The sequence below is a fragment of the Adiantum capillus-veneris genome, chromosome 7, assembly GCF_014529385.1.
Source record: "Adiantum capillus-veneris isolate H3 chromosome 7, ASM1452938v2, whole genome shotgun sequence".
NCBI classification, from domain to species: Eukaryota; Viridiplantae; Streptophyta; class Polypodiopsida; order Polypodiales; family Pteridaceae; genus Adiantum; species Adiantum capillus-veneris.
The window spans coordinates 151,092,367-151,118,522 of record NC_140937.1 but is presented as its reverse complement, the minus strand read 5'-3'; the positions used below and the strand labels follow the sequence as shown (position 1 = coordinate 151,118,522).

General features: G+C 39.6%; 1 pseudogene; it reads left to right on the top strand.

The window, feature by feature from the left end:
- Positions 1-526: 526 nt before the first annotated feature.
- Positions 527-26,156, top strand: part of LOC147454811 (uncharacterized) — a 38,060-nt pseudogene continuing 12,430 nt past the window's right edge.

The following is a 26,156-nucleotide window of genomic DNA, read 5'->3' as shown; positions in this document are numbered from 1 at the left end:
TGTGCACCCTGCCGACCTTGACCCTGACAAGAGTGCTTCAAGGAGACTGAATTGTTGTCTTGAAAAGTGTCCCTCCAATGCACTGCTTGTACAAGACAGGTTTATGAAGCACTTAAAAAAATTTCTCTTATTGGAATTCTACCATAGGTTTGTCTGTTACTTATACTTGCAGACGAATGGCGAGTCAGAGACTTCGCAGTCAACAACTTTCGGTAGTTGTCCATTGGCGCCGGAGGAAGAGGTAGAGGATGTGGAGGTGCAATTCAATCCAGAAGAAGAGCGGGAAGAGGTACTAAAGGAAACCTTTGATGCGGGCTTAACTCTTGTTTCTCTTGCCGATGCAGCAATAGGGTGCAAGCAAGAAAGCCCAAGTATGGAAGTGACTTTGCCTCTCAATTGTGCTCCCAACTTTGCTATGGCGGGTGACACCCACACCCACTATATTCCACTCACAGATATCATGCATGAGCTCAATATACGGGAGGACTACTGCCTAACGGAAATTGCAAATTTTTGTGAGGCAGGCATGGGGTTTGTGGACGATGATGCAGTGGACCAATATCTTATTACTGACACAGCTGTCTGTGACTCACAGTTCACTTCAGGGTCGCAACTGATTAAAGAAACGTTCAATGAGGCGAAGTCAGGAGAGGCCGATTTGCCAACAGATGAGCAGTTTGAATTGACAACAAAACAACTCGGCTTGGAAAACATGGGTAGAAATGTGGCAGTTGAAGATCATGCAATGAATAGTCAGTCTATTCACTTATGGGGGAGGTCGATGCTGGAAATGGATGAGAATCAGATGGTAACTTTTGTCGAGCATTCATATAGTATTAGAGATGGCCGAGTGATAAAATATCATGAACATGTTTTTTTGCTGCCGAGTGCTAGTGTATGACGATAGTTTCCTTAGAAGAGCGGGAGGCTCACGCCAAGGGCTTGTCAGTGGAGTCCAAGGCAAGGATGCAGCGTTGTCTCACTACATTGGGTGTTTCAACCACAAAAAGGTTTGTAGAAACAATTCAAGTACTTGACAATTGTACTCATCTCACTTATGGCTAATAAATTGATTGCAATTATTATGTAGATCATAATATACCACAAGGAATATTCCGATGACAATGCAAAGTTCCCTCTGTTTTCAATGAAAGCTATTACAAGATTGTGTGGTGGGCACCCCCTCCCACTAAACGCAGAAAGAGTAATTCTGATTGAAAAAGAGTTTGCTCTACGTGTATTTGGCATTGGGTATGAGTGCCAGGTACTCAGAGCCCCATATTTCATGTCCTACACAGCTTAGGCTCTGGCTGCACGGGTTGAAGACCCGGAAGGCTTAGATCCATACAATAAGAGGCTGTTTCTGAGGGAAAGAAGACGCATGATGCCCGTAGGGATGCTGCCACCAACCGAGGAACGAGCTCGTCTACAGAGCTTGCACATCGAAGAGGTACAAAGTGAGGAGGAAGGAGGTGCATCAAAGAGGATAAAAAAGACGGGCTCAGGTCCATATTCTCCTGCTCCTGACTCGTGTCTGGCACCACCTCGCATGGCGCTCGACCGCATTTGATGCTCCCCAAGACATCTGTTTCTTCTCTTTGCGGATGTGTTGTAAAGACCGTGTAATTTTTGAACTCTTAAGAAGTTCCTTCTGCCTTGCTCTATGAATTAGTCATCTATAAGTCCATTGGTGTAACTCTAATAAGCTATTGGCCTTTTATTTTCCTCCCCCATGCCGAGTGTGCTTAAAATAACCTGTTCTTGCCATGTAGTGGGTTTTTTCCATGCCTTGTGTGGACCATATTGATAGTGAACCGTATGTCTTGGCAAAATATGGACCATGGTTGAATAGTATGTGATGCATTGAAATAAAACAAAATGGTCAGTTGAGTACAATTTAAAATTTTGTTTTGTATACGTAGAATGCCAACCTACCATGTAATGTGTGATATGTTGCCCACCCCACCCTGTAAGGTAAGCCTTTTTCCAATCCAGCAAGGCTATTTGAAATGATGTGAGCTTACTTTGGTCCCAAGAATGTTGCTCAAGGTAGTGGAAAATTTTATCTAGTGATTTCCACACGTTCGCTTTGTGATTCTGGATTGCCCCACCATCAGCATTGTTTTAACCACTTTATGTAACTGTTTCCATTTGTTGAACAGGATTCTCCTTTCTTCTCTATCTGAATCTTTGAGGCTAAACCCAAGAAACCTTCTTGCCTTCACTCCGCCTATCGATGCTTTCCTTGGTACCTTGTACCGACTTTGAGACATCTTAGGGTCCTCTTCGATTTTGACATTGCCTCCATGCAAACCAATGTCTGAGAGCACTCCCTCTAATGCTTTGATCACTCTTTTCGACTCACTCTCTGGCTTTAATGTCCATGCAAAACATATGTACAAATGAACCACCTTTTCAATTATTCGACAGAGTGCATGAAGTGTACAGATGTGAACTCTACTCAGAGGAATATCAAGCACTGGTTTAAAAGTTTTATCTTGAAGATGTCTGTTGGGAGCTCTAATCCATTGCACACTCTCAAGTGATTGTGCATCAGCCATGCAATATAAGCATGGATTTGCCATAGCTGCTCCGTGTGTTATGTTGTACATACACTTAAGAGTCTTTAAGTCACCTGCCATGTGCCATTCCACTGTGTAGTCGCCAAATCCTTCCACTGAAAGAACGGCTCCGTTTCTTTGTTCACTGATCATAGAAGGAATTTGGGTTTGACTAAAAACCCAATCGAGGATTTCAAAATTTTCCTTATCAACCTGCAGTGAAAAATGAAAACACAAAATCAACAACCAAATAATCAATATTTTTGTTATCAGAGATTGACCGATGTATACCTGAAACGATCCTAGAGATAGAATGTTGTTTTTTGATTGCACGTTGAAGTATCGTGGATCCTCTTTCGTTATTGATGGATACATAGCTTTGTTCATGAGGGTAATGGTGACTCTCTCCAACTTCTTGTTCTTCAGGACCTCGCACTCGTGGAGCTTCAAAACAAACTTGAGAACCCCACCGCACTCGTCTCGACTGATGTCAAAGAAGTGAAATGCATACCTTTGCAATGCTTCAAGATCAACGAAGAGGTTGTTGTGCTCGTTAAAATGTACCTCTCTGCCGCCCTTGCCTAAGAACGTTGCTTCAATATGGAATGGTGACCCCAGTTTCTCAAACACCTCATCGTTTACGTGCTGGCGAGCAGCCTTTACATGTGATGGCTTTGGCAGCAATGATCCTCTCTGTAGTTTATTTTAAGATTTTTTAGCTAATGCTTTGAATAGTGCCTTGTATCCCATTTGCGAGATGCCACTCTCATCAAGTATTGCTTGCACTTCCATTGGTTCCAGCTGATTCTCGTTCATGAAGGAGGTAAGTAGCCTCCCTTTCAACTTACGAAATTTTTTCTGAGTTATCATCTCTTCAACTACTTCTTTTGGAACTAGACAGCTGTAATGCACTCCGGCATTGAAGCCTGCACCATTTGAATTTGGATGCAATAAAGACCTGCCAAAAAAGCACAATGCGTTATGATCATGTATAGGAAAGTAAGTGTATCCACTTCTTAATGAAGCACATTGAAGAAACAAACTTCGAATTACCTTAAAGCTCGTATTCGTTTTTTCAGGCCACCACTACCAACCTTCATGTTCTCAAGGTTGCACAGATCTCGTTTTCTTTTCCGACTACCAAGCACGTTGTCTTTCTCTTGCAAACTTGTGATCTTCTTCTCAAGGCCTTGGATTGTCTCTTTGTTTGATGAAATCTTTTGAGAGCATGCTTCATTAAGATTCTTCAGCTGCATGTTCTCCATTGCCAGCAAATTTCTTTGCCTTTCCGCATTCAATCCTCTCATTTCCAAATGTTCGATGTATCCCAATAGCCCATCCTTGCCATCACCTGTGAAATGTAAGAGGTTAGTGATATTAGCAAAGGGAGGTGGTGCATTTGTCATAGGATCCTTTGGATAAATAGACCCATCGGTCCACAAATCCAAATGATGTTCCTTGTTTGTCCTTCTAATTTCTTTCTCCCGTTGAGATAAGAAAGACTCCCTCCTACGTTTCTACAACGGTGCATACTCTTGCAATACATCAACATGAAGATGATGTGTGTTCTTTCTTTGGGTAAGTGTTAAAGATGAAGGGGCCGAGGATTGTAAGCTCAAATTAGTGTTTTCATCAGGAAAAGATGCGTTCTCCATTCCTAGAGTTGATAGAGAAGAAGACGGAGAAATATCTCAGGTTTTGGGAGGGAAAGCCATATTCTCAAGTTCTAGTTGATAGAGTTTGTGTGGCTTATGTTTCTGGAGGGAAGGCTTGTAAGTTGGAATTTCAAATCATTAGTCATACGGTTAGTTGGATTCCTGACAAGAGAACGAAGGATAAGAATGATAAAGAAGGCGGCTACCTACCAAAGAATGTCATTTTGGCTTTTTGTTGCGCAGAAAAGTATCACATAAAATGCACAAGTTAACATTTTTATTTTCTCTCTCTTAGCCGACGTGGCACTTCTTACAGGGCCCAAAAGTGAGTCCGACTTTCTCCTAATGTTCTTCTTCTTGGTGCCTTTTTGGCCCCGTGAAGATTTCTCTTGATGTGTCTGCCTTTGTGGTTGACTCTCAATACTTCACTAGCTTCGACATTGTTGATCTCCTTATGTTTCTTGTTGAGAGATCTCTTGCTGATATCATCATTGCATGTCATTGTAGGCCATTTGTTAACTTGCCATTTTTTGATGGAGCTTTGTTGTCGCCCTTCAAGATAAAAGATGCTCTTGATAAGAATATGGAGACCTGTAGCTGTTTCTCTCTTTTACGAATGACTTGGGTAGCCATTTCCTTATTGTTGATGTAGAAGTGATATATACAAGAAGTTGATGAGGGTTTCTAGATTAGGGTCTTAAAACCTGGATGACCAAAGGGAAAAAACCCTGTCACTATATTCTCTCTCTCTCTCTCTCATCCTGCAACGCGGTGTACACATATATTTACCCTCCACAATGTTATATTTTCTTGAGTACGATTTCATTCATAACACCCATTCAGAGGTAGCACTAGTCGCTAGGTGCCTCTGGATGCAGTCCGACTCATGGATTAGACTCCATGCTTGAAGGGTGGTGAGAGCTCCTCCCCTATGCAAACACTTCCGCAACTTTGATGTATATTGAAAATTGAATAAAGGTGTAAATTGTATATTTTGTGCAAAGACCCCGGGGGGGGTATCTCTCACCTGGTATCAGAGCCTATGCTTAAGGTTATGGGGATAGCCTAAAGCCTGATACTAGTCGGGTTAGTTATGCATCGTGCACGCATTCATGCATGTTGTTTGAGAAAGGATATTGTATTCATGATGCATCTATAAGTGACATTGGTTGATGGTACTTGTTTGGATTGTCTTCTTGCGTGGAAGTGTTTGGCTTGATCTATGGTGAAGTGGTTGAAGTGTTCAACAACGGCATTGTATTTTCTTTGAATGTTTGTTTTGTAGTAACAAATGGCTCCCAGAGTGACGTCTGAATGCTTTAGCCAAGGGAATGAGTTCTTGGCCATAGTGTTCAACAATATAGCAACACGGTTGTCTAGGGATGAGCTGAAAATTTTTTACATAGAAATTGGGGCCAAAGTCTTTGGCATGCCAAGAAGCACAACTTTTTGGAAGAGTGTTGACCATAGTTACCTTACTCCTCACCCCGGGGGATTCACTAGTAGGTACTAGGAAGGCATCACCTGTGTGCACCAAAACTGCCATTTTACCCCCTATATACAGGACCCTCCTTTGTAAAATCTACCTTTTTGGCCTTATAAACCCGCCCTATTGTACACTCACGTGACATCATACGGTAATCCTTAGTAAAGACCCCGGGAACCTCACCAACAAACCTTCCATCAATTCTTTATCTATATTGACGACAAGGCAAGAGAGTGGTTTGCCAACCTCAGGCTACTTCAACTCAGAATATGGTTCGGCCTAGGAGACATGTTCAACTACTTGGTGATGTGCTCCAAAATGTTAAGAACTGTCAAAGTCGCTAAGAAGTTTGAATCTCTTGCAACTATTATAGGAAAGGAAAAGCTAGAAGATAACTATAGACCACGTTGTCGAGTGGGAGGTTTAAGACAATACCCTGTCATGAGAGTTAAAAGAATATCTAGAGAACTAGCTTTGAGACACCCATAATATTGTAATGAAGTCATAAAAATCAAATTTTGATGAATAAAAGAAGCATAGACTTAGTTTTGGTTCACATGTGTACTAAGTTTTCTCTCTCCTTGTCTTGTTTTAGATGGATCTTGTTAATTGTCTAGATGAACTCCCAAGTGATTTTTTACAAAGATTATTTTTTAATTATGCAGTTGGATTCAATTTTCATTGGGGGATTGAAGTGGTTTGAGCTTCAAAGGGGACTAGAGACTACCTTGTTCCGAACACTTACGTGGGAGTTATATGTTGAAGCTCATCAAACACAAGTGCCTGATATGTTTATGACCAATCCACAACTTTGGTTCAAGAAAAAGATCCAAGAAGGCGACATTAACACTAGGTTGGTAATGGGACACTTTTATGTCCTGGGACACTTTTATGTCCTGTTAAGTGACCATTTTCCTTGAATTATGTCAAAAGTTTCAAAATGGATTTTGAGGTGCTATCTGTATAGAAAGTTGTCTCATGAGTTGAAAAAAACTCTACATTTTTTTGGAATATCAATTCCATCTTTAACCTTGTCCTTGCACAACATTTCACAACCTAAACTGTGTGAAAAAACGGGTCCTGTTTTTGGCTTTTTTCAAGTTTTTGCAGCTATACCACTCTAGAATTCATGTTTGTGAGGTCTATAATGCTAGAGAACTATCTTTAGTAGTCCTCAACATGTCCTGATGCTTCTAGGGAGAAATAAATGTTAAAGTTGTAAGTTATGACCAAATTACAAAAATTGTCAAATCCTGTTTTTTAGCCAATTTTAGCTCTTCTAGAATTTTTTTGGTGGCTTTCATGATATCCAAATGCAGTTTTGATTTTCTATGTCGCATATTGGAAGATAAAGCTAATATTCCTTGAGTTTTGGGGCACCTAATACCCTATTTTGCATAGTAGACAACGATGGTTGCTTTTTTCAATTATAGAAGAAAACGAAACATTCTAGTATATCAAGTATATCTTTTTCAATATTGTTAGTTTCTTGTGACAACTACATGCATTTTGTAGGTAGTAACCATATCTAGTCATAAGGATCAAATTTGGCTAGATATTGAATAGTTTCTGTGGGATTCTACAACTCATAATGTTGAACCTAGTTTTTTCATATTTGCTGTATTTAGCACTTCATCTTTGTCCCCAAGATTCCCCTTGGTAAGAGATGTATTAGTATTTTGACATGCTCCATGGCTCCTTATGAACCTAAAGGACAATAGGGAACTAAGAAAACATGCATATATTATTTGTATTGAGCGTGGCTATGGAAACTTTGATGATAGGTTTGCAGAATGGTAAAAATTCAACTTTTTTGTACCTATTTATTTTGGCAAAACAAAAAATAGTGAGTGAGAAGCAATCATATGTTATGATCACCAACCCATTGAAGTTAACTAGGGAATTTATCTCAAGTCCTACAAAAATCCATAATCTTATTTTTATGCAACAAAGCGTAAGAAATGACTGTTTTGATGAAAATGTACTGGTCCATCAACTTTGGAGGCTTGGTGTGACCAAAAGATGAGAAATTTTACAAGTTTCTTATTTTTTTCATGTGTAGTAGGCCTTGAACTATAACCTCATGAAAGGATTTTACAAAATAAGTGGATCTACTATGGTTTTGGAGGTTTTTTTCAAAACCCTGAAAGGACACTTTTATGTCTTGTTAGGTTACCAACCTAGTGTTAAAGTGCAAGGATATGTTCTTTACCTTAACCTATATTTTCTTTTGGACATACCAAGTCGTGAACTCATACTTAGTAAGAAGGCCCTCATGCTAAACCAAAGATACGACTTTTTTGAAAAGGTCATAATTAGAGTATGGAAGAAGTTAAATGGTGGCAGCCAGTTCTCTTATGTACCCCAAGAATGGTTCAATAGAGTCTATGGACCTATTCTCAAATACAGACCTCACAATGTCACCATTACCTTTGATGACTACAAGAAGCCTAGGTGCATTAGTGATTTTGCCCAAGCACAACCAATGATAGTGAGATCGAGAAGATATTTCTACAGAGGTGATGTAAATGAATGGCATGCTCATGTAATCTGCTTTAATGGATTACCACCCACGGATGTATCACGAGGGGAGGAGTGGCACGAAAAGGAAGATGTGAATTTCAATTTACAAGTTGAAGTGCTAAACTTTGATACTCGAGATGTGAATAAATATAGGGGTAGGACCTCGATTGTAGGAACCAAGAATTGGTTCATAGGACTCATAGGACCCTTTCGTATTTATGTATCTCTATCTCCCTAGAAACACTATGTACCTTTCTAGTCTTCTGCAGTTATAAAAATGTGATTTTGATGTAATACATATTGTTTGAGGATATAATATTTGAGTTTGAATCTTGGTTTATCATTCTTACCAACATGAGTGATGGGGTGTGTGTGTGTAGATGACTGACATCTTACCTCAAGGGATATGGGCGGATATACTTTCCCACCTTATGGTGGAGGAGCATTTCCAAACTGCAGTGTAAGTGCAAAGGCTTGTCACTGCCACGCATAATGGGAAAGAGAAGAAAATGTTGATGTCTACGGATTATATTCGACCTAATACATTTTGAGCTTGGTATCATTATGCTGCAAGGAACCCCGATTTTAGACCACCTGAGCATAAACCCTCACCTATTGGGAGTATCGAGTGGATACAATCCAAGTTGGGAAAGGAGATTGTTGTCACTAATCAAATATTGTACATAAATTCTTATGAACTTACCCTAAGGCCAACAAAGGAAACATGGATGGCCAAAAACATACTTTCTTTAGTAATGGTTATGGGATTCATTGACATTGTTATGTTTAATGTATGGGGCCGTCAATGCAAAAAAAACGACCAACATTCCTTTAGCCCGGTGTCGAGAAATTTGCGGTCTTGCCAGGAAAGCACCGGGCTTATGGCTGTGAGAGTTTGTGAGAACTCAACAAAAACTATATGAAGGAGTTAAACCATAGATGCCATGAAGACTAGGGTTTGGAAAGAAGTGCAATCAAAGAAGACCCACTTTTTATCTCTTGCACTCACACACACAAAGAAAGAACACAAAAGAGAATGTCAAAACAACACAAAGATGAAAACATCAAGGCTATGGTCATATCGTATCATGGGTAATATGAAAGGGTTAATAGATGAGTTAATGGCATTCAATCTTGGCTGACCAAATAGGCTACGAATTGTTCTTTGGAATTGTAGTTTTGTGCTTACCATAATATATATATTTTGTCTAGTGATTGGGATTAATTGTGTGTACAAATCCTCTTGGTTCATAGCAAGATAACTACGCTTACGTCAAAAGAAAAGTTATAGTCTATGAGAGGTAGTATGATGGGATCTGGTGATAGGATTATTTCATTGAGTCTTTCTGGGCCAAAGAGAAACACTATACGTTGTTGAAAGTGTATTTTATGGCTAATCCATACGTTAATTCTAATAGATCGTACATAGTGAAAGCGATAGAAATTATCATCATGTGGGTTATTCATCTAGGATAGTATGTGAGAAATGTAGATATGAGAGAAGTGAAGAGATGAGAAGTTTCCCTCCCAAGCCTTATTCTTACCCGTAGGCATAAGGATACTGTGGGGAGAGATGTACCTGTAGCAAAGAGAACCTAGAATTTGTAGAGAGGATGAATTACTAAGAATGAGAGAGATAGGTTTGGATAAGGAGATGAGATTAGATACATATATATGTATGTTGGATTAGAGATGAAAAAGAAAACAACAAGAAATCAAGAAAACATCAATGTAGAACACATCTTACTTGACAAACCCTTCAGCACCATTATTGATGGAGAGAGAAGAAGAGTGGAGAATTCCACTTTGATTGATACACCAAGTGCAAGACCTTCTTTGATTAGAGTTGATCTTCCAAGGATAGCATGCAAGAATGGCTAGTCTTCCTCTATGAGAAAGTGTAGGCTTAGGCTTATGTTAATGCCTAAGTACAATTTGGCATTACTACTCGCTCCCTCATGAATTCCTCTCATCAATGGCTTGAATGCTTGAGTTCTTTTCAAGGAATAAGAGGTCCCCTTTTATAGGTGAAGGTAACCCACAAGGGTTTACACAAGAAGAGAAGAGCTAGTGTGAACACAAACTGGAAAAGTTGGAAATGAGTTGTACCTGCATGATGTGGGCAAACTGGGGTCCAGTATTTTGATCATATCTCCTCAACCGTGGCTCCAAATAAAAAAGTAAAAATATGAGCAGAAACTTCATCTCATTACCTACGACTTCCTTTTTATATGCATTTTCCAATTCGGATTGGAACCTTGTGTAAAAAGTTCATTAAAATAGGGTCCATTTCTGGCAGCAAAAGTCTTCCCGTGGTCCCCTTAGCCTAGACTTTCATTTGATTCCAAAGGACACCTCATGCCATATGAAAGCATGACATTGCTCCTTGACAAAGCTTTGTAATCATGCTTGCAATAATGCATTAAAATAAGTGTATCTTTGAAATCATGCCACCTAGTGTCCCACTAGGATTTGATTCCCTCCTAGTAGCTATTAAAAAGAAATATAAGAAAAATATGAAAAATACATAGAATATATATATATATTGGAGTTTACCCTAGATATAGGATCTAGCTAGGGTGTGAGATGATAATGAGATAGTAGAAAGAAAGAATCAATGTTTTTTGCCCCAAGTTATAGAGGCGGAGCTATTGACGCTTTTCCCATAGTATATTCTGATGGGGTAAAGTAAGATACCCTTGAGAAAAATAATAGGATGAGATAGAAGGCATATTATTATACTTAAATATGCATATGTAAATTATAGAAAATATAACTATGTATCTAAAAAGTTACAAGATAACTCTTGTAGCATGCGTTCCCACTATGTACGTGTCACAGCACGACACCGGTACCTTGGAAGTTGTTTTTTGACTAATTTGGAAAGTCACTAATCTACAATACTCACCATGTAATTGCTTTATACAATGCAAATATACACAGCTTAGTTGGATGGGACACACCTGATGTGTTTCCAAAAGCATCTGCTTACTTTGATGACTACTTCGGATACAAGAAGGCAATTGTTCATGCCAAAATGGTGGTATGTGTAACAAACAAATCCCTTACTCAACAGTAGTATGAATCACACGCCAATGAAGAAATATTCCAATCAAAGATAAAAAAGGATTACTGGGATCACCCGTTCGATATACTCAAGGAATGGGATAGCTATGCTCCATTGGTGGAAGGATCTCACAATGGATATTACCGAGTGCATTATGTCAGGGCCATTAGGATTTATTAGAAATTTTCAAGACACTTTGTAGACTTTTCGGAAACCCAAAGTTTTGTGATATAGGAATTGGATTAAATTATTTGTTCTTCTTTCTCCTATTTCTCTCTCATGTTATCTTTAATAGTCTATTCTCTTTGATTTAAGAACTTCAAGTAGATTAGAATATTTTACTAAGTGTGACCTTGATTGATATGGTGCAGTAAGTTACCATGCCTCCAAGAGGAAATACAACTGTTGCTAACGCAAATGCACCTATTGTTCCTCAACACCCCATCATTGATAAAGACATCGATGCTATGCTTCGCAAATCTCAACCTGGAAATTTTACTGGGCAATAAAAAGATGTAGGCAAAGTTCTTGAAGATTGGATTAAGTGCATGGGTGACTACTTTGATTTGGCTCATTCATCAGAAATAAACAAAGCTATCATTGTTAAGCTCAAACTAGAAAAAATAGCCAAGCGTTGATGGAGAGGACATTGCATAAAAAACAATGTTGATCATAATGCTACAACTTGAGACTACCTTAAAACCCAACTTAAGAAGAACTACCAGAACAAAGTTTATCATGTAGATTGTATAAATGAGTTTCTTGATTGTACTTAAGGAACCAGAGATTTGGAATCATACTATCAACATTTCTTAACCCTTGTCAAGTATGCTCCATAAGGGATGACTCAAGAGGTCAAAGTAGCTTGATTCATGTCAGGGCTACATAATCCTATGAAGACTAGACTCCAGAGTCTTTGTATTACCAATTTTTCAGATGTCCTTGATGCTGGCAAACCCATTGAAATAGATGAAATCAAAAGGCCTCGTCTCGAGGAGGAACAAACGTCTGGAAATCCACAGAAAAGAAGAGAGAAAATTATTATGTATGAAGGCCAGACATGATCATTTGTGCTACACTTATCTTGATCTTGGTCATCAATCTAGGGATTGTCCATTTTACAATTCAAGATTCACAAGATTGGTGGACAATTATGGACATAGAAACTTTAATCCAAATAGAAATTTTGGAAATTTAAGACCCAGACCATTGAAAATTCAGAGGAACTTCAATCAGCAAAACTTTAACCAAAACCAGAGACAACCTCAAAACCAAGGGAATTCTAGACTAGGCAATCTAGCTTTTGTTTGGAATGGACCGCCTATCAACAATAACAACAATGGAAATGTTAAACATCAACCTCGTCCAGGAGGAGGAGGAAATCAAAGACCTCAAGAAGACCTCAAGTTAACAGAGCTCAAGGGGCTAGAGGTGAAGGAAATCAAGCAAACGCGTATGTTCATTTGCAATTGAACATCAGGGAGTGAATAAACAATTTTCAGTAATTCAAACCCTAGCAGAGTATCAAGGTAACCATTTTACCTTATTGATTGATTCAAGGAGTACACATTCTTTCATATATCCTAAGTGCATCAGAAACCTCATTTTGCCTGAACACCCTGATACAAACCTTACAATGGAACTAGCTACAGGTAGGAAGGTTAGATCTTCTAATTCAATGGGTAACTTGAATTTTGTTTTGGATGGTCATAACAATTTTGCAAACTTTAGAGTCTTACCTATAGGAATCTACGATGGAATTCTAGGAATGGATTGGCTTAAATCCAATGACGCACACATACATGGTAAAAATGCTTCATTGACTTTCAAAAATGACCAAAACTCTAGGGGTTTAGTTACTAGGAAAAAGGGAAAGCCTGAGCTCAGACTAGTGAACTTTACCAAACTTATGAAGAGTCATAGAAAGAATGAAAGGATTTACGCAAACAGCAGTAAAGCTTAATCCTAAGGAGAAGAAAATAGATTCACTTGAACCCAAATGGATAACACAATTTGATGATGTATTTCCCAAAGAACTTTCACAGTTACCACCAAGCGTGATGTTGATCATGCAATAGAGATTACTCTAGGAGTTCAACCAGTTGCCCGTAGACCTTACAAAATGTCAGTACCTAAATCTGCAAAACTCAAGGAGCAATTAACTCAACTCCTTGGACAAGGATTTATTTGACTCAGTGTTTCTCCATGGAGTACTCCTATTCTCTTTAATCGAAAGAAGGATGGTACTCTACGTGTTTGTATTGATTATTATGCATTGAATAGTCAAGAATAAGTATGCAATACCAAGGATTGAGGAACTGCTTGACCGATTACATGGAGCTTCTATCTTCACAAAGATTGATCTTAAGTCATGATATTACCAAATCTGAATCAAGGAGGAGGATATACCAAAGATAGGATCTAATACTTGTTTTGTACATTTTGAATTTATAGTTATGCCTTTTGTTCTTTCCAACTCTCCTGCAACTTTTAATTGTTTCATGACCGATGTGTTTCGAGAGCATCTTGATGATTTTGTTATTATCTTCTTTGATGATATCCTGGTTTACTCAATAAACAGAGAAGAACACGAACAACATGTGCAGCAAGTACTTGAACTTCTTTGTCAAAATTAACTTTACGCCAAACATAGCAAATGCACATTCTTCACTGACAAGGTGCAATATTTGGAATTTATTGTATCCAAGAATGGTGTTTCTACTACTACCCCAAGTAAGATCAAAGCTGTTATAGCTTGGCCTACACCAAAGTCAATACAAAAATTACGTGGCTTTCTTGGTTTAACAGGATGATATTGTACATTTATTCAAGGCTATGCTAAGACTGCATCTCCATTGACTAATACACTTAAGAAGGCTAAAGTGTTTTCTTGAAATGAACATGTTCAAGCTATTTTTGAGAAACTCAAAGAATCTTTGGTGCATGCTCCAATACTACAGCTTTAAGACTTCTCAAATAAATTCATTGTGCTCATTGATGCAAGTGGACAAGCAATCGGTGGCGTTCTGTCTCAAGAAGGAAAACCAGTAGCTTATGAATCTTGTAAGTTACGTATACATAAGTTAAATTATCCTACACATGACTTGGAATTATTGGCCGTTGTGCATGCTCTTAAAGTATGGTGACATTATCTTCTTAGAAGGAGATTTGAACTACATACCGACCATAAAAGCCTCAAGTAGATCTACACCCAACCTGACCTTAATATGCGGCAACGAAGATGGATGGGGTTGTTATGCAAATATGATTTTGGAATTGAATATAAACCTGGGAAGAAAAATCTTGTGGTCGATGTCTTACGCAGGAAGAGCATTGTAGCGGTTGTCACAGCCTCTACTACTTCTTTAATTGACCTTATTTGAGAAGGTATGACTCAGGACCTATATTTATATAAAAATCCAGTACTTGATGAACTTAAATAATCGCACAAGGAAGAAAGAGAGGTGAATCAAAGGCTTCCATGTCAAAAGTGATGACCTTTAATTCGATAACCATCTTTGTATTCCAAACCAAGGTGGAATCAAACTTTAGATATTACAAGAAGCTCATGATATACCTATAGCAGGATATCCATAATACATTAAGACTTACTCTACTCTAAGAAAGAGTTTCTTTTGGCCAAGACTAAAGTGTGATGTGTTGAACTATGTTACAAGATGCTTAACATGTCAAGGTATTAAATCTGGACAAATTCGGTACCCCGGTAAGCTTCAACTATTTGATGCTTTACAAATGAAATGGGAATGCATATCCATGGATTTTATTACAATACTTTCTACATCTATGGGATATGACTCTATGTTTGTGGTTGTTGATATTCTTACAAAAATGACCCATTTATTTCTAGTCAAGAAAAAATTTACGGCTAAGGATATAGATCAAGTCTTCATGAAAGGTATTTTCATGTATCAGGTTTACCTCGCCGCCGGATAACTTCGGATCGTGATGCGAAGTTCACCTCTAATTTTTGGAAAGCCTTATTCTCAGCTACAGAAACCCAGTTAGCTTTTAGTAATGCTTCTAATCGTGAGACTGATGGGAAAATAGAAAGAACAAATCAAATCATTGAAGACATGTTAAGAGCTTATTGCATGCATGAGCAGAGTAAATGGACTAGATGTTTGTATTTGGTTGAATTTGCGTATAATTCCTCATTTCAACGCTCAATTGGAATGTCTCCTTTTCGAGCACTGTACGGACAAGAGTGTCTTACTCCACTCAAATGGATAGATCCTCTCATACAATTTCAAGCATCCAAAGAAATGTTGAATGAAATGCAGCTACAAACTGATCTTATACGACTGGATATTAGGACTGCTCAAGATAGACAGAAGAGTTCTACTGATTCAAAACCATCTGTCAGAATTTTTGAAGAGGGCCATATGGTATTTCTAAGAGTAAAACCCAAACGTAGTTCTTTATCAATGGGTAAGTGTAAGAAGCTAAGTGCCAGATATTGTGGACCTTTTATAATCACAGAGCGGATTTATGATCAAGCTTACAGACTCTTGTTACCACCACACATAAAGGTACATGATGTTTTTCACGTCAGCTTACTTAAGAAGTATGTACCTGATCCGCAACATATTCTTGATGATTCTCTATTATCTACCTCTACCAATGGAAATTTTGAAGTATATCCCGAAGTGATACTTCAGAGTAGAACTAAGCCTCTATGTAATCGGACCATTGTTGAACACCTTGTTAAAAGGTCAACGTATCCTCAAAAAGATGCCACTTGGGAACGTAATGATGTAATGACACTAAATTATCCAGATTTCATGTCGAGGTGAGGACACCTCAAATTTTTCAAGTGTGGGAGGATGTAAGATCCCCAATTTTTGAGTCTCTTTAAAAAATAAGAAAACTAGCTTTTAATCTTTGTTTTGTCAAATTTTGATTTAAGATGCTTAATTGACAGTATTGGAAATGTTCTAAAGTAAAAAGCAATAGGTTAGACGGATGTTTGGTTCAATTTTGGAAAAATTCACTATTTTTAGCTTTTTCATGCTTTTTATGCTTTTAGGTTCTTTTTTGCAAAAAGCAAGGTTGGATCCTTGATTTACGTGTTCCGAGGAAGCTATGGTTTAATTTTGTAAAAACATGCTTTTTGAGTTCTTTTCACACTATTTTTAACTTTTCATGATTTGTAGTGCTTTTTAGTGAAAAGCGAATCCGCTTTCTAATTACAATGGATGAAGGGAACTCGTGGTTCAATTTTTTTTATTTTTTTTTTCTTTTCACGCTATTTGTATCGTTTTGCGCTTTTCAAAGCAATGTGCTTGTCTCCGTCGAATTTAAAAATGATCACCCGGAGCAAAAACGAGACCAAGCGGGATTTTTACGAGAATTATTTTTATAAAAAGAGGTACTATAAATACGCCGGGATAGTACGGGAAATTTATAATATGAATTATGTCAAGACATTACAGTGCGGCATAGTCTAGCTAAGGTTCTAAGGTTCCATAAGTTGACCGGATATTGTTCAATTGGCCAATGTTACTGTAAAAATTGAATGGTAAGTGGGAAAGTTGACCACCAAAAGCAAAGGCATATTTTTAAGAAAAGTTTCCAAAAGCAGCAAACTATTCCTGGCTCAAAAACTAGTGCTACCTTCAGCTTGGGGCACACTCCGGCCTGTTGAAAAACCTGTACATTGCCAGTTATTGCTCAGTTTTCAGTGCGCAAGGCTGTACGTATCTGTTATACGGAGTGGTGCAAGATCTTCATCACCATATCCATAATCTCTTCTCTCGAGGAGAAGAAGAAGAAGAAAAAAAAGAAAAAGAAGAAGGATATTCTCTCTCTACTTGCTTACTATCTCCTCTCTCGTTTCACGGTGTACGTGCTCTCTGGAAGCTCTCCTGGTGGATACCTCTACGTAGCTCTCATCAACGCTCTCTTACGGAAAAGCAGGAAGCCTTTTGACAGCCCCAAATTGATTCTAAAGCACGGTGAGAAGCTCTAAACTCCATAGCCATCATCAGCTCTCTCTCTCTCTCTCTCTATGTCATTTTCTGATTAGTCATCCTCTCGGTGATTGTTTTTCTGTATACAAGTACATGTATGTATTAACCGAGTAAGTACGAAGTTGCCCCATGATTATTGCATCATGTTTGACACGTAAATTGATGCATATGTTGCGTTTATGATCACGTGCGGGGATAAAAAGCGTTTTTCGTTTCACGTCATAAAGACGGTAGGAACACTATTTTGGTCATAACTCACAAACCGTTATGAATCAGCCCAAACCCTATATACCAAAGATAAAACACATCATATAGAACATTTAGTCTCTTTGGTGTCATGTGAAAATAACGCACGAGCTAAAAGATATGGTCAAAAAAGAGCTTGCTGTCCACTTGGGCAGGTATGATTAAACTGGCTTGCTTTTCGGGTTATCGTTCGTTGTGTGAGTATCATATGGGGAAAGTGGTGTGATAGAGTGCTAGCCTATATTATGGAGATGATATTGATGCATTGGTTTGAGGTCAAATACTTTCATTTGTATGTTATGCATGCTCCCGAAAATGTCAAAAAGTTGTTTTTTGCATATGTGTGAACTTATGGTTTATGGTTGACATAAAGGTCGAGGTTGTTTTGCATCATGTTTATGGTGATATAATGTTATCATATGATGTATGGGAACTTATGGATTGATGTGAATGCTTCATATGCATGGTTATGATTGCTTTTCACCTTTCTACATCAAGCTAGCTCTATGTGCTAGGGAGGTGAAGTGTAGATGTGATGCATCAACTTTGTATGGTTGGATGTTGTTAAAATTGGATTTTTATATCATAATTATTTTCTGATTGGACTCTTTTTGTGCATGAAATATATTGTCATAAGAATCATATGTGTATGGACTCTGATTGTCTGCAGGGGATATGTCAAACTCTAGGTGTGGGAGCTGGTTCAGTGTGATTATGATTTGTGGTTTAGGGCTGAGATTCCCTCAAGGATTATGGTTGTGATTTTATGGTGGAATTTTATGTGGCTCATGGTTTTTTCTTTGGATATGGTTATGCTGCTGAAATTTTTGCAGCCATATTATGTTCTAAAGTGGTTATGTAGGATTGGTCGTGCCTCACCCAAGTTGGGTTGAGTGCTCACCCATGTAGTGTGATTGGATTATGGTTTATGGTTTTGGGATTGGATCATGAAGTGATCTAGATGATTTCTGGTAGACGTGTAAGGATAGAGACCTTGTACAGTCCAACTGCTTGGAAAAGATTGTTTGTGCATATGGGAAATGCTATTGTGATTGGATGCATGTGTTATGTTTCTCATGGCAGTGTCGCTACAAGATTAGGATCACCTACATTTCTTAGTCTTATAGTAAAGGGTCTTTGACCTGGGGCTTTGCTGGATGGGGGGTGTTGCCTAGATCTTCTTCTTTTGTTAGGCTCATCTACACGGTTAGTGCATCGGGGGTTGAATGACCTACACGGCTAACGCGTCGTTGATTTTGCCTTGGCTTTGTCTAAACACCCGATGATGGGCATTGAAGAGGTGTGGCGCCTAAACTCACTACTACCTATTGGTACTTGGGATCCTTTCAGAGCTTGGGTTCGTGGAGGGAGGTGAAGCGGCTTCAGCATATGTCTGGCTCAGGTAGGCTGGAGGTGTTCTTGCTCGCTCCCGGCAAAGTGAAATTCTCTATGTCCGTAGTAGAGCAAATGTGGATGGGTGGACCAGTCGACCCCTACACAGGGTCTAGTGCTCTACTAGTCATTTTTTCATAAACTTTTTGATGTTATGGTATACCCAATTTTTTTCATCGCGGTGTACACATATATTCACCCTCCACAATGTTATATTTTTCTTGAGTATGCTTTCATTCATAGCACCCATTTAGAGGTAGCACTAGTCGCTAGGTGCCTCTGGATGTAGTTCACGGCTCATCACCTAAACTTTACGCTTGCTCGGGTGCTGAGAGCTCCTCCCCTATGCAAACACTTTTGCAACTCTAATGTATATTGAAAATTGTATAAATATGTAAATTGTATATTCTATGCATAGACCCCCGGGGAGGGTATCTCTCATTCTACTAATTTACTTTTTACTCGCACTTGATGGAGAGTGTATTATTACTTTTCTTTGTCATCTTTGTCCTCCTCAAATGTTTGGTATTCTTATGGCAGGTCTCTAAATTTTGTTTTAATGTCTCTGTTAAGGTTGATATCTGATTTTGTATCCTCACTATCAAATTTCTTTATTCAATAACTGTGTCCTGATGTTTTCTTTGGTGCTTGAGTTGCAGAGGGTCTTGCCATTGGTCCGACTGTATGCTTTGACTTGTGTATGAGATCAAGCTATGACTCCACTGTGGAAAATATCTATCATTTTGAGTGCTTGGTAGGCGATTCTAGTTAGCATTGGCCCCCCATTCATATACGTCTTATTCCTGTCATTTCTTTTGAGATTGGCTTCGGCCAAATTTTCTAATATATATGTCCCCAAATCGTATCAAATCACTGTTTGCTTTGAAAGTCTAATGGCCATTACTACTACAATGTCTAGGTTTGGCTGAGTGTTCCTTGGTGGCTTTTGGACTTTGAGGTTTTGGGATATGAGATGCAACGGCAACTCCATTTCTTAATACACCAGGTCTATATAAGTGAACTTGTGCCCTTACTACTTGATGGATGCTTTGTCATTATCTGCAGCTTTGGTTTTGAGAAACAAGTTATGGTTGTTTGGTGGTAAATGTAGTGCATGATTGATCATATCTGTGGTGATCCAAAATTTCACTACTTTGCCATCTTTATCTGTCAGTGTAGCTTCTCCATTGTACTAAATGGATGACATCAACTCATGTGCTCTCTGAAAGTCAATCCCCCATGGCTCTAGATGGAAGAATGCGTCCATTTGTAGACAGGTACCTGGATGCTTCAATTACCTCATGTTTCTAATTCAAGGTTTCTAGTTCTCTTAGGAAAATTGTGGTCTTTACTTTCTCTCCATCTGCAACTTCAAATCTTCCAATGAATATATTTGTCGGTATCTTAGCTAACTCCTCCTTTGATATGTGGGCTTTTTCATTTCAGGATATATCCACCACCTGGTAGGGTGGAGCTTCCCATTTCTTCCTTGGCCATCTGCAAGGCATTTTGTGATTAGAGCTTCAAGTAATTATATCTAGAAGCTGGCCCAAAAGTTGTCAAGAAAAGTCGATAAAACGCAAACTTGACCATAAAATGAAAAATGAGCATAACTTGATCAAAACAAGTCCAAACTTCGCGAGTGCATATAGGACTACTATACGCACTAGGTCAGGTGGTTGCAGGTCAATTTTGACTCAATGGGTCATGGATCATTGTTACCATATACATGTGGTAGTGATGTGTGTGAACACACTAGGACCGCCGGGGCATTTTTTCCCTCTTTAGGAGGTTTTTTCCCTCGTGCATTGTATATACGCCCATCACTCTAGGGCTATCCATCTTTCTATTGCACACTAAGTAATACACTCTCTATTGTGTGCCTTGAGCTTCCTTCGTCTTCTCCAAGTTGTGTGTGTTTCTCTGCAACCCTAACTCCAACAATTGGTATCAGAGCAGGTCACGTCCTCCCGGGGTTAGTCGCCACCTGCTCCAGCACACGCCTGCTCACTTTCTCCGATTTCAGTGAGCTTTGGCGAGCGTTCGCAGGTCGACAAATATTTTGGGTATACTCGAAGAGCTCGGTTCGCTCAGAATTTTGATTTGGGCTCATTTCGGCCTCCGTTTCCACTACAGGCAGTACTGCACAGGCTATTTTGTCATTTTGTGCAGAATTTCTGTCAGTGCCGTTTTCTGCATAACATGTGCCTTATAGTCTTCTACGGTTTGTGCTATATAGCACAAGTTGTTCCCGCTCCATTTCTCCTATTTTCGGGCAGTTTTCACATCAGGTGCAGCATTTACCATGGCTGACAACAACAACACAGATGTGTTCAAGATGTTTGCTGCTGAGGACAGGCTGGATGGGGACAACTACCCTATGTGGGCTTATATGATGCAACATGTTCTTGTGTCAAAAGGTGTCTGGAACATTGTGCAGGGCATTGATGTACGTCCTAGTTCTGAGGATGTAGGCGATGTTGAGGATGTTGCAGGTCTTGCTGCAAGGATTGCAGCTATTAGAGTTGTTTTGCCTACGACAGAACAAGCTCGTTGGGATGTTAAGGATGCGCAGGCTCATGCATTGATTGCGTTGTATGTGAAGCGCACCATTGTTCGTCACATCCGCTCAGCAAAATCAGCAAAACAGGCTTTGGATATTTTAGTAGGTCTTTATGCAAACCGCAATGAGGCTAAAATTGCTTTGCTGCGTAAAGAGATGGAGTCGAAGATTATGCATGAGGAAGATGATATGGACACTTTCCTTGCTAGTGTCAAGAATATCAATGAGCAGCTTATTTCTACAGGTGAAGTCATTTCAGACAGTTCCCTTGTGCAGACTGTTCTTGATGCCTTACCAGATTCCTACCAGACTTTTGCTAGTACTTGGAGACTGATGACCCAAGGAAATCCTGAAGTTGTCAAGTTTGATGCATTATGCACATTGCTGTTGCAAGAGTAACTTTCTAGAAAAAACAGGACTAGACAGCGTGCAGTTGAACAGGCTTTTATTGCTTCTCAAAGAAAGGGTGGTAACAGCAATGCAGCCACTTCTTATGGTTCTGCTGCGAGTGGCAAAAATTATGTTCCTAATGCTTCTGCTGGCAGCAATTCGTCTGGAAATTCTGGTGATAAGGGAAAAAAGAAGATGCGTTGCCATTATTGTAAAGCCAATGATCACTTGATCAAGTCGTGTCCTAAGTTGAAGGCCAAAGAGGCTAAGAAGAAAGGGGGTGGTTCCACTGCAAATGCTGGTTCCACTACAAATGTAGCCATTGTTGAGTCTTCTGTGAAAGGAGACTGTGTTGCTGATGTTGATGCAGAATGGGCTTTTAGCGCAGAGTGCACTTACAATCCTGTTGTCCATGATGCATGCTTGTCAGTTGCTGTAGATTCACATGTGTGGTATTTCGACAGTGGTGCTACAAAGCACATTACCTCACATCGTGAATTGTTTACCTCTCTCGAGTCTGTCCCTCATGGGAATTCAGTCACTTGTGCCAACAACGCCTCTTATCCAGTTCAGGGAGTTGGAAAGATTGTGCTCACTGTTGCTAATGGCAGTTCCTTCACACTTGTTGATGCACTTTATGTACCTGAGATCAAGAAGAATCTCTTATCTATATCCGCACTTGCTAGACTTGGACTTGTAGTCAAATTTGTGGATGACAGATGTACAGTTCATGATCTCAGTTTTGGTGATGAAATTGTTGCATCTGGGCTTCTGTGCCGTGGGCTGTATAAGCTCACTTTGTATGACAAGTGTGGACAAAATTTTGCAAATGCTGTTGCAGATTCAAGGGCTATTTCAGATGCAAAACTTTGGCATGCACGTTTTGGTCATCTGAATTTTGCCAGTTTGCTGCGTTTTTAGAAATCTGATATGGTTGCTTCTTTGCCGCCTCTTGAAGCACCTGTCAAACATGTTTGTGAAGGCTGTATTTTGGGTAAGATGCAGCGTTCTAAGTTTCCAAAGAATGGTTCAGTTCGGGCCACATGCAGGTTGCAGCTTGTGCATAGTGATGTTTGTGGGCCCATGCAAAATCCATCCTTGGGCAATTACCTGTACTTCGTGACTTTCATTGATGATTACTCCAGGCATGCATGGGTATTTCCTCTTAAAGCAAAGTTCGAAGTTTTTATGTGCTTCAAACAATTTCTGGCTATGGCTGAAAATGTCTCGAAATGTACTATGGGCACCCTCCGTTCCGATCAAGGGGGGGAGTATATGTCTCATGAATTTAATGCATTTCTGGCTAGTCGTGGGATAAAACACCAATGTACAGTGCCTTATACACCTCAGGAAAATGGTGTTGTTGAGAGGAAAAACAGGTCACTAATGGAAATGGCACGATGTATGGTCAAAAGTCAAGCTTTACCGCATTCTTTTTGGCTTGAGGCCATCATGTGTGCCACTTATGTACTTAACAGGTGTCCTACAAAATCTTTGCAGTCTATTACTCCATATGAAGCATCGCATGATAGAAAACCTTCTATTGAGCACATGCGTGTTTTTGGCTGTTTGGCACATGCTTTGGTGCTACAAGTGCAGCGCAGAAAATTGGATGATAAGGCTGTCAAATGTATTTTTGTTGGTTATAGTGCTGAACGCAAAAGTTACAGGTTGTATCATCCGCAAACAAAAAGTATTCTGGTTTCTCGAGATGTAGTGTTTGTGGAAGATTCTATTCAGCCCTTGCTGTCATGTACTAGAGACAGTAATGTAAGCTCACAGGACATTTATGACACTTTGTTGCCTCTTTTCAGTGGTGGAAATACGAATGTAAGTTCCAATGAGGCAAATGTACAGCCTATGGGGGTTTCTGAAAATGTTTTAGATCAGCCTATTACTGATGCAGATGTACATGATGTACTTGATGAGTAAAGGGCTGAAAATGAGCAGGCTAGAGGTATGCCAAAATGGCTGGTGCACACTTTGCGTGACAGTAAATTGGATGCACCTTTGTCTAGTCGTACTCGTTCAGGCTCTCGCCATGCATCTTATGCATCAGATTGTTATGATTTGGCTGTGTCTAGTTTACATGATGTTGAGGAGCCTCTGTCTTTTGATGAAGCACAGAATTCAAAAACCTGGATGGCTGCCATGCAATCATAATATGATGCACTTATAGAAAATGACACATGGACTTTATGTGATTTGCCTCCTGGCAAAAAGGCCATTGGTACGAAGTGGGTTTACAAGTTGAAATGCAAGCCGGATGGTGAAATCGATCGCCATAAGGCTCGACTTGTTGCAAAGGGTTATGCACAGCAAAAAGGCATAGATTATGAAGTAACTTTTGCTCCCACTTGTTGTATGACTACTGTGCGTTTTCTATGTGCATTGGCAGCTCATTTTGGTTGGGATGTACATCAATCAGACATTGTTACTGCTTTCTTGAATGGTGACATATTTGAGGAAGTTTATGTAACGCAGCCTCACGATTTTTTCATAAAAGGACAAGAGGACAAAGTGTGCAAATGTAACAAGGCTTTGTATGGGTTGAAGCAATCTCCCCGTGCTTGGTATGAGAAAGCTGACACTCATTTGGTCAAACAAGGCTTTCGTAACAGTCCAACAGAAAGCACATTGTATGTAAAGCGTGAGGGTGATGTATTTCTCATTGTGGTTCTTTATGTCGATGATTTGCTGATCACTGGACCAAATGAGAGACATATTGCTGAATTTAAGGCTGATTTGAATGCTACTTTCAAGATGAAAGATTTGGGGCTGTTGCATCATTACTTGGGTATACAGTTTAAGCAGTGTGATGGTGGTATTGCCTTGTGTCAGAAAAGTTACATAGAGACATTGCTATGTAAGTTTGGACTTGAGGATTGCAAACCTATTGCCACTCCCATGGAAACAGGTTTGAAGTTGAGTCTACATGATGCTGGTGATGTTGCTGATGTCACTCTTTACCAAACTGCTGTTGGCTGCCTCATTTATGTATGCAACACGAGGCCGAATATTCAGTTTGCAGTCTCACAGGTCAGCAGATTTATGAATAGCCCAGGGTCTAAGCATTGGCAGGCTGTCAAGAGGATTTTCCGCTAACTTAGTGGAACTTTACATCTTGGCTTGTTTTATCCCAAGGGGGGATCATTGCCGCCAGACTTACATGCTTTTTCGGACTCAGATTGGGCTGGTTGTTTTGACACAAGAGTGTCCACAAGTGGTTTTTGTTTCATGCTTGGCAGTTCATGTATATCATGGTTGAGAAATTAGCAACCTACTGTGGCCACTTCGAGTTGTGAGGGTGAGTACAGGGCAGTCTTCACAGCTACGGTTGAGTGTGTATGGCTCAGACACCTTATGGCTGATTTGGGTGTTGGACAGGACACTGCCAACACTATCTACACTGACAGTCAGAGCGCATTGGTAGTTGCAAGGAACCCAGTTTCTCATGCTCGCACAAAGCACATTGAGGTGCATTACCACTATGTCAGGGAGAGGCTCTCAGCAGGAGAGATCAGCTTGGCCTATGTGCCAACACAGGACAACCTTGCAGATCTTTTCACAAAGGCATTGTCTCGTGAGAAGCTTGAAGCTTTCCGCAAAGCTTTGGGCTTACTCCCCTTTGTGGACTGATCCTGTCCTCAGGGCATGGCACTTCCCTTTACTCATGTGCCAGCTCTTGTTCACCGCATCACTCCAGGGGGGATTTGTTACCATATACATGTGGTAGTGATGTGTGTGAACACACTAGGACCGCCGGTGGATTTTTTCCCTCTTTAGGAGGTTTTTTCCCTCGTGCATTGTATATACGCCCATCACTCTAGGGCTATCCATCTTTCTATTGCACACTAAGTAATACACTCTCTATTGTGTGCCTTGAGCTTCCTTCATCTTCTCCAAGCTGTGTGTGTTTCTCTGCAACCCTAATTCCAACAATCATGATCCATGTTGGAAACAATTAATGACTTTTGGTCATACCATCTAGTAGAGTATTCTTAGGGGAAGCTATGGTTCATTTCTTTTGCGATTTAGATCATTGGTTTGAAATCCATGCCATATTCTGGAAATTTTCTCACACGTAAATACTTTGCCATTTTTACAAGGCTTTTGAAGTTCAAAAAAGTTGAAATTCTGGGATTAGGTCTTTCATGACATCTGGAGTTTGAGAGTAGGGTTTTGGTCTAGAAAGCTTGCAGGGGGTCATGGATCACGATCCATGTTCTGCAGCCATTTGAGATGACACTTTGGGACCCTGTTCCAATAGCATATCCTAGTAC